At 50.1% G+C, this 9,377-nt stretch overlaps 1 protein-coding gene across 1 annotated transcript in view; it reads left to right on the top strand.

Annotated features, from left to right (window-relative positions):
* The first annotated feature begins 3,156 nt into the window (after positions 1 to 3,156).
* The window catches only part of LOC143674103 (uncharacterized), an 85,127-nt gene continuing 78,906 nt past the window's right edge, over positions 3,157 to 9,377 (top strand). Inside the window, exons 1-2 of the mRNA XM_077149423.1 lie at positions 3,157 to 3,261; positions 6,671 to 6,808. The gene's annotated coding sequence lies outside the window, so the exon portion shown is untranslated. The remainder of the gene's footprint in view (positions 3,262 to 6,670; positions 6,809 to 9,377) is intronic.

The following is a 9,377-nucleotide window of genomic DNA, read 5'->3' as shown; positions in this document are numbered from 1 at the left end:
GAACCTGACCATGACAGCAGGGATAAAGAAAAGTATATGTGTATACTATTGAAGTTAATTGGTGTATTAGTTAGAGTTCTGTAGGGAAGCAGAACCAACAGGAGATTTCTGTAAATATGGGATTTTATAAAAGTGTCTCATGCAGCTGTGGGGATGCACAAATCCAAATTCTGTAGGTCTGGTCACTAGCAGGCAACTCCGATGAAGGTCTTTGATGAATTCCCTAAGAGAGGCTGGCTGGCTGAAATAGAGATAAAAGTTATCTCTTCTGCGTGCATGCTGACATTGTCACCTCTCCCTTAAAAGTCTTCAACTGTTTGAATTAAATTCAAGTGGTTGAATTTTCTCACCTAGAAGACATTCTCCTATTAGCCATAGATGCAATCAACTGACTGATGATTTAATAAACAAGCCTTCTAGTTTATTAACCAGCCATGAAATGTCCTTGCAGTTATGGTTAGGCCAGTGCTTTCTTGACCAAGTAACTGGGCATCATCACCTGGCCAAATTGACACATGAATCTAACCATAACATATCATTGTTAGATATTTAGAATGTTAAATTTTTAACCTCATGGTAACCACAAGGAAAAGAGATGAGAAATATATACAGATAGAAAAGTAAATCCACACAATTTGGCATATCAAAAAGTCAAATAAATAGAAAAGTAAAACTTAATGGAAGAACTGAGGGGTGCAAAAGTGTTTAAGCCAAATGGCAGTAGATAGTCCTGCATTATCAGGACTTTGAATGTAAATGTATTAAACTATCTGGTCAAAAGCCAGAAATGGATAAAAACACATGACTCAATTATATGCTGGCTGCAAGAGACTTATCTTAAGTTCAAAGATACAAGTAGATTGGGAATGAAAGGACAGAAAACAAATACCATACAAGAAGCATACCAAAAGAGAGCAGGGGTAGCTACAGTAATATCAGGTAATACAGACTTCAGGTAAAAAACAATTATGAGTGACAAAGACAATCATTATAAAATGATAAAGGGGTCAATTCAGCAAGAAGATGCAATAATTTTGAATATTTATGCATCTAAGAGCAGAGTCCCAAAATAAATCAAGCAAATACTGACATATCTGGAGGGACGGATTGAGAGTTCTTCATTGATATTAGGAGACTTTCATACACCACTGTCAATAATATATAGAGGATCTAGTCAGAAGATCAATAACAAATACAAAACTTGAATGATACTCCAAAGCAAATGGAACTAATAGACATATTTAGAACACTTCACCAAAGAAAACCAACAAAAAAAGAATATCCACACTTCTCAAGTGTACCTGGTTCACTTTCATGGAGAGATAATACATTATGGGACCAAAAAAAATCTCAATAAATTCAAAAATATTGAAATCATACACAGTGTAATGAAGCTAGAGATCAATAACAAAAAGAGAAATATAACATTCACAAACAAGTGGAAATTAAACAACATACTCTTAACAAATAGGTTAAAAAGGAAATCACAAGTGAAAGTAGGATATATCTTGAGGTCAATTTGAAGATTAAAATACAACATAAAACTTATGGGATACAATGAAGGCAGTGCTGAGAAGGAAATTTATAGGTCTAAATGTTTACATTAAAAAGGGAGAAAGACTTCACATCAGAGGCTGCACTTCAAAACTGACAGAACTAGAAAAAAAAGTGCAAACTAAACCCAAAGAGAGCAGAAGGAAGGAAATTACAAAGATCAGAGTGGTGATACATGGAATAGAAAACAATAAAGCAATAGAATGAATCGACAGTACCAAAATTTGTTTCTTTGAAAAATATCAATAGAACTGACAAGCTTTTACCTAGACTGACAAAGAAAAAAGAAAGGATAAAAGTAATAAATATTAGGAAAAAAGGTGGACATTACTACCAACTCCACTGAAATAGAAAAGGACTATAAGAGGATACTATGAACAACTGTATGCCAATAAATTAGATAACCTATACAAAATGGACAAATGCTTAGAAATACACAAACTACCTAAGTTAACTCACAAAGAACTAGAAGATCTCTCTAGTAAAGAGTTTGAATCAGTCATCATAAACCTTCTAACAAAGAAATGCTCAGAACCAGGTGGCTTCACAGGATAATTCTACCAAACTTTCCAAGACTTAACTACAATTCTGCACAAACTCTTCAAAAATACTGAAGAGAAAACCCCTCAATTCACTGTATAAGGCCAACATCACCCATACCAAAGCCATATAGGGATACCACAAAAAAAGAAAAATATACAGTCATATCTATTATGAAGGTAGATGAAATAATCCTCAACAAAATACTAGTAAACAAAATCCAACATTATAACAAAATAATCATGCATCATGTTCAAGTGGAATTTATCCTTGGTATGCAAGGTTGGTTCAACATACAAAAATCAATTAATGTATTCCACCACATTAGTATAAAGAAGGAAAAATATGGCAATCTCAACAGATGCAGAAAGGGCATTTGACAAAATTCATCAGTGCTTCATGATAAAAACAGTTGGAATACCAGGTATAGAAGGAAACTTCCTTAGCATGACAAAAAACAAATATAAAAAGATAACATCCAACTTAATGGCAAAAGACTGAAGCTGTCCCTCTAAGATCAGGAAGAAGTCAAGGATGCCCCTGTCACCACTGTCATTCAACATTGTCCTGGAAGTTCTTGCCAGAGCAGTTAGGCAAGAAAAAGAAATAAAGAGCATCCAAATTAGAAAGAAAGAAGTAAAACTTTCCCTGTTTGCTCCCCGCAGAGCGGAGAGCAAGAGGTTCTGCCCTTTCGCCAAACTGACCTCACGGCCTGGCTCCGCAGCTCCCCAGAGACCCACAGCATGAATCTGTGCAGCAGAGCAGCTAGCCGGCCTCAGGCGCCCTCCGCACGCGGCCCCTTTAAGGGCGTCTCCTCTCCGTGTGGGGCGGGGCAGGGCCGGGCCCGCGAGGGGTTCGGACTGACAGACACCGGAGCGCCCAGGGAGGACCCCGCCTCCCGAGGGGCGGGACTTGCACTCAGCACGAGGCGGCGGCCAAGGCTGTCAGAGTTTCCCGGCAGGAATCTAACGGCTCCGCGCCGGCTGCGCGGGTCCGGGCCCTCCGCCCACTACGATGCGCCGCGGACCCGTCCCCGGGCGCGGCTGACGCCCCGCGGCTGCCTCTGAGACCCGCCGGGCAGCGCCGAAGAGCCGTGGCGGGCCGAACGGCCGTCGGGGCGCCGCGGTCCTGCTGGTCACCGTCAACGTGGACTCGCCGTTGGACCACGTGAGTGCCCGCCGCCGTCGGATGGCGGGCGGGGGTTGGGGGCCGCGGGCCGCGGGGCCCCTGAGCTCTGAACCCCGAATTCTGTCCCGGAGTGCCGCTTCCCAGCCCGAACTCTGGGCCCCTTGCCCCGCCCAGGACCCGTGGCCCCCTCGGATACCGAAAACCGGTCCCTGAATACGGCCCCGGGAATACGACCCTGGAGTCTGGAGCCCGGACCCCAAACTTACCCTCCCTTCCTCTTTCTTCATCCGTTTTTTAAAACCTGTTTTACTTAAATGCTGTGCAAATTTATATCTTAAATTTCCTGTATACCTACCTTTTAACTGAGATGTAGTTTACACACCGTAAAAGCGTCCGTTTAAAGCCTACAACGCCGTGGTGTTGAGCGTCTTTACAAACTCGTGCCACCATTACATTAATCTACTTTAGGACACTGTCATCCCGCAGTCACCCCATGTCATCCCCAGGCCTGGCGACCACAGTCTGCCCCTTTCTCTAGGATGTCCCTACTCTGGGCGCTTCAGTACCTGGAGCTGAGGGCGTCCCTCTTTCCGCATCCGCTTCTCTCCCGCACGTGTCAGGCCTTTGCTCCTTTCGTGGCGCGACAGCGCTGGGTCCTACGGCTGGCCTCGTTTGTATGCTGGTCCTCCGTGGTGGACGCCCACGTGGCCCCCGCGTGCGGTCCTCGTGGAGGGAGTTGCAGTGCTCAGCCACGTGCAGGTGTTCTCGGCCACGGCTTTCCAGCTCTCGGAGCGCGCGCACTGGGAGTGGAGTGCTGGTGTAGGCGAGTTGTTTACTGCTTTCGCGAGCTACCGCACAGGTTCCCGCAGCGGCCAGTTCTCTTATCTTTGCCAGGGCTCGTCATTGCTTTTTCGTCATCGTCGTTGTTGAGAAATGTGACGTAGAAAAGAGCAGTAAGTTTCGAGGCACATTTGTAGAACAGCTTTCAGATTTTGGTGTGGGTTACCATTCCACAGTTTGAGGTTTTTACTTCTAGCTGCTTAAGATACTGGAGACCAAAAGTGACATTGATTTAATGATTCTGCGGTCATACTCCTTTGTTAAATCCTAACGTCTCTGTATAATCCCATCATCATCTTTGGTCTTTCTCCCACTCTTTAGGGCTATTTGGGCTTTGCCCTTTTTAACTCTTTCACGTTGAAAGAGACTGTCGATAATATGGGATAGGGGAATGGAACTAGTTGATGTTCTGGAAGGGCTGTGCCCTCTCTATTTCTCTGGTCCAGGGACTCATCTGAAGGTTGTAGGTTACTGAAAGTTACCCTAGTGCATGGAACCTTTGTCTATTTTTATGTGTTGCCCGAGATGTTCTTTAGGATTGGCGGGAATGGTTTTGGTTGGGGTTTGGCAAGTTATGATAGGTAGCAATGTCTAAACGAAGCATGCGTGAGTGTGACCTCCAGAGGAGCCTCTCAATTCTATTTGAACACTCTCAGCCACTGATACCTTATTTGTTAACACTTCTTTTCCCCGTTTTGATCCAGAAGATGTTGTTGATTCCACGGTGCCAGGGCCAGGCTCATCCCTGGAATCATCTCCGACGTCACCAGGGAGACTTTCACCCCTGGATGTCAGGTCCCACTTAGGGGAAGGGCAATGATTTCACTTGCAGAGTTGGGCTTCAAGAGGGTGAGGTCACATCTGAGCAAGAAAAGAGGTCCTCCAGAAGTAACTCTTAGGCATGCCTGTAGGTAGGCTGAGCTTCTCTGCTCCCTACATAAGCGTCACAAGAGTAAGCCTCAGGATCAAGGGCTTAACCTACTGACTTGGGTGTCCCTCACAGTATCCGGGATTTCCCTGGTGGTGTCATTGTTTTTTTAAAGGTTAAGTCCTGGTGATGGTTATGGGCATCCGAGTGGTATGAGGTGGTCTCTCGTGGTCTGGGTTGTGTTTCCCTAGTGACTAGTGAGCTGAACATCTCTTCCTGGGCTTCTGAGTGTGTTCATATCCCGTGCCTCTTTTCAGTTGTGTAGTTTGTCTTTTCATGGTGTCTGCTGGTTTTAGCCATGTGTGAAGAGGGGGAAGGAGAGGCTGGTGCTGGTGCTGGTGCTGGTGCTGAGTGGGCTGCACTGAGTTTGGCGCTACCCTGGCTTCCCAGGTACGTGGATGGTCACTTCCTGGCCTTCTACCTGGTGTGACATCTGCTGGCTGGGTCCTGGCTGTGTGTCTGTCCTGAGGGGGCCTCCAGGACCCACCCAAATCTCAGGTACTTGGAGCCTGTCCCATCCGGGGCTGGTGCTCAAGTGGGCTTTAGTGCCAGGGTCCCATCCTGAGGCCTCCTCACGCACATCCCAGCATCTTCTTCCTGACTTCTTGGCCTGGGCAGGGCCAGCAGTCCATGGCGGGCACTGGTGGGCGCCCACTGCCCAACACTGCCTCCCCCATGTCCTTGCAGCCACCCTCCAAGGTGGCCCCACCGTGCCAGTGGGCAGGCGAGGACTCTGAACGTCTCAGTTCTCTGGTGAGCATATCCTCCTTGTTCGGAGCCAAGGTCCCTGCGACATCCACCCTCCATGGTTCCCAGGGTGTGCACCCCAGGTCACTGCAGTGTCCACCCTCCATAGTCCCCACAGCGTCCAGCCCAGGTCATCAAGGCGTCATCTTCAGGTCCCCATGGCTCCCACCCTCCAACGGTTCCCATGGCATCCACCCCAGTTCCCTGTGGCGTCCACCCTCCACAGTCTCCATGCATCCAACTTTTGTGTTTTCCGCGGCATCCACCCTCCACAGTCACCACGGCGTCCACCCCAGGTCTCTACGGCATCTGCTCCCAGGTCCGCACACCATCCATGCCAGGTCCCCACAGCGTCCAGCTTCCACGGTCCCCATCCCTTCAGCCCAGGTCCCCATAGAGTCTACCACAGGTCCCTGTGGCCTCCACCCTCTGTAGATCCCACGGCGTCCATCCCAGGTTCCCCACGGTATCCACTCCCAGGTCTCTGTGGTGTCCACCCTCCACGGTCCCCGTGCATTCAGCCCCAGTGTCTCTGTGGTATCCGTCCCCCCAGGGTTCCCACCAGGTGCCTGCATGGGTTAGCAGTGTGACACCTCTCCCCTGGTCCCCACTGCATTCTCTTCCAGGGTCCTTGCCATGACCCCCCCCCCCCCCAGGGTCTGCATGGTGAACCCTGAGTGTCCCTGTGCCTCTTAACCACCCCCCAGGTACCCCGCCACATCCTCCTCTTCAGGGTCCCATGGCATGCCCCTGAGGCAAGGTGCCTGAGTTACGCCTGGGAGGTGGGGGACAGTGGGCCGGGGTGCAGGGTCTAGGGGCTGCCCTTTGCCAGGTTGGGGTACCTCCTTGTGGAGGCCGTTTGTACATGTGGGTCTGTGCACAGCTGTTGAGCATTTTGTGTCTAATGGTTTTTCACTGTTTTCTTCTTTCCAGTCAGAAAACCTGCAGAAGAACCGGTTGTGGGAGTTTTATCAGGTGAGCTGCTGCTCACGGCTGCTGCGTGCTCGTGCCTCCCTACTCCTCTGGGCAGCACCGCCGGGCCCTGGTGGCTGGTCTGGGCAGCCTCTGCTGGTAAGTGTTGCTTCAGGGCTGTGACGCACGCAGAACAAAAGTGTAGATGAGCCCCTGGAAGTGCTGGTGGGGACGCCACACAGAGAGGCCAAGGTAGACGTGATGTTTTATCTCCCAGCCGCCAGCATGTGTGCTTGGGGATGTCTGTGCTTGGGGCTGCTCTCCAGGGGGAGAAAGCCTCAGGCAGTGGAGACCCATTCCCTTGTCTATCCGAGTACATCTGCCTGCAGTCCAACCCTCTGCAGACTTATGGGTTCAGGGGTCGAGGTTGGAGGGGGAGGCAGGCCAGGCTTTCTGTGGGTCCTTGAGAGCCCGGGGGTAGAACTGGGACATTGTCCTGGCATTTCTCAACCTCATTTGACCCGTGCCCCACGCTCTTCCTGAGCAGTCCTCTTCCACAATGAGGCGAGGTCACTGTTCTTGGGCAGCAGGTGGAGGGGTTCTCTGGAGGCCCATTTCATCTCCCCTCCTTGCACACACTCCAGATCCCCAGAGGCTGCCTTGGGGGTTGCGGCTCGTGAGTGTGGGCCTTGCCTTTATGTGAGGGTGGAGGCATCGTTGGAAACTCAAGATGTGGGGGTCGGGTGAGGACGACGCAGGTGGAGGGGCAGGTGGTGTGAGGGCACGGCTGGGGCCACTGTGGCTCTCGGCAGAACAGTGGCGACTGGCTGGGGATGGGGAGGGTGCCCCATCCAGAGGTCAGAGGTGCAGGGCAGAGCGGTCAAGTCACGGAGTTGGGTTTGGAGTGTCCGGCCAGCTCTTTCAGGCCATCCTGTCTTGGGGCCGAGGCGGGCATGACTCAGTGGAGGCTGTGCAGGTGGGATGACAGCAAGGCTGCGGATAAGTTTGTGGCACACCTGTAGCAGCCAGGGCCATGGCTGAGGCAGTGCACCCACCATGCATGGTGGGACGCTCTGGCCGGCCTTGCCAGGTGCCTCAGAGGGTCGAGGGTGGAGGCTGAGTAGGGCACAGTGGGGTGAGTTTCTGCTACATGGCAGTGCTGATGCCTAGGAACCAGTAGTGGGCTGTGGTGGAGGGAGGGCCAGCCTGAGGGGCCTGGGGAGTCTGGGCAGGAGAGGCAAGGGGCAGGAGGAGGCCAGCAGGGGTCTTTGGGGCCTGGTAGGCTGGTGAGAGTCCTCAGGCTGTGTGGCCAGAGCCCGCCAAGCGGTGCAGCTCTCTCGGCTCCCTGCTTTCTTTCATTTTGGGTGAGAGCAGGTGCCATGTCAAGTGGCAGCTTTAGCTGAGTACATTGGCTTTGAGGCTTCTCTCCCCTCCAGTCAGCTCAGTTCTGATTGGCTTAGCCTGTGCTAGAACTTGAAAAACGGAAACCCAACAGAAAATACACTTAGGTTTGGTTTCTTTCACTCTGCAGAATGTTTTTGAGATTATTCCATATCATTGCCTTATCTGTAGTTCACTCATTTTTACAGCTGGGCATGGCATGGGAATCCTGCAGCCTATCCGTTTTCCTGCTGATGGGAATACGGTGGTGTCCAGTTTTGTCTGTCACGAGCAATGCTACTGTGACCATTCTTGTGCAAAGCCTTCTGTGGACCTGGCTTTCATGTCCCTTCGATAAATTCTCAGGAATGAAATTGTCAGCGTATAGGGTTTGTCATTGTCAGGTTCATGTGTCCATTTGGCCAGGTGCTGATACCTGTTTGTCTGGTTGGGCAAGTGCTGGCCTGTCTGTTGCTGTGAGGACATTTCATAGAATTCAGTCACGATCACATAGGCTGCATCCACAGCTGATTCCATTTGTAACCAGCCAAGGGAGATGTCTCCTGCAATGAGTGATGGTTAATCTAATCACTGGAAGCCTTTTAAGGAGGATTCAGAAGAGACAGTCCCCCTTCCTGCTTCAGCCAGGGAGCCTCTCCTGTGTAGTTCTTCTAGACTCTCCATTGGCGTCCTCAGCTTCACAGCCTGCCCTGTGGATTTTGGACTCTACGTTCCCACAGTTACGTGGAACAGTTTTATAAATTTTATATTTACAGATATTTCCTATCGATTCTGTTTCACTAGAGAACCCCAACTAATAAACAGGGTTGATAAATGTTAAGCTTTTCAGAAACTGCCTAAGTGACCACATCACTGCGCAGTCCTACAGCCTACGTGCAGCTCTTCTACCCCTGTCCTCTCTGACCTGGTGTTGTTAGCCTTCTGGAGGGTTCGGGAGGCTTGGTAGCAGTGTAAAATGGAGGACGGTCAGCTTAGAGATGGTTTGGTGCGTGACAATTGTTTCTTTCTCTCAGTTCTAAACTTTTATTTATGTTGTCAGTGATGGAGGCAAATGGAGCTGCCCTCCATGCAGGCTCATGAAGTGGTGAGGCTGTTGCTAGTATGTCTTTGACCTAGTGCTTGAGCGTTTTACAGACCGATACTCAGAGCTCTGGGTTGCAGGCATTCCTGGCCCCTGCACTGCCCAGAGGTCATGCTCAGCGGAGAAGACCAGCTGGCCATGCTCAATTGCTCCTCAGAGGTTCACACACTCACCAGAGCCTGCATGTGTGCGCTGTGGCAGGCATCAGCCAGGCCCGGGGGCAAGTGGGATGAGGCAGATGGGCTA

The sequence above is a fragment of the Tamandua tetradactyla genome, chromosome 2, assembly GCF_023851605.1.
Source record: "Tamandua tetradactyla isolate mTamTet1 chromosome 2, mTamTet1.pri, whole genome shotgun sequence".
In the NCBI taxonomy this organism is placed as follows: Eukaryota; Metazoa; Chordata; class Mammalia; order Pilosa; family Myrmecophagidae; genus Tamandua; species Tamandua tetradactyla.
This window is presented reverse-complemented; position numbering and strand designations above follow the sequence as displayed.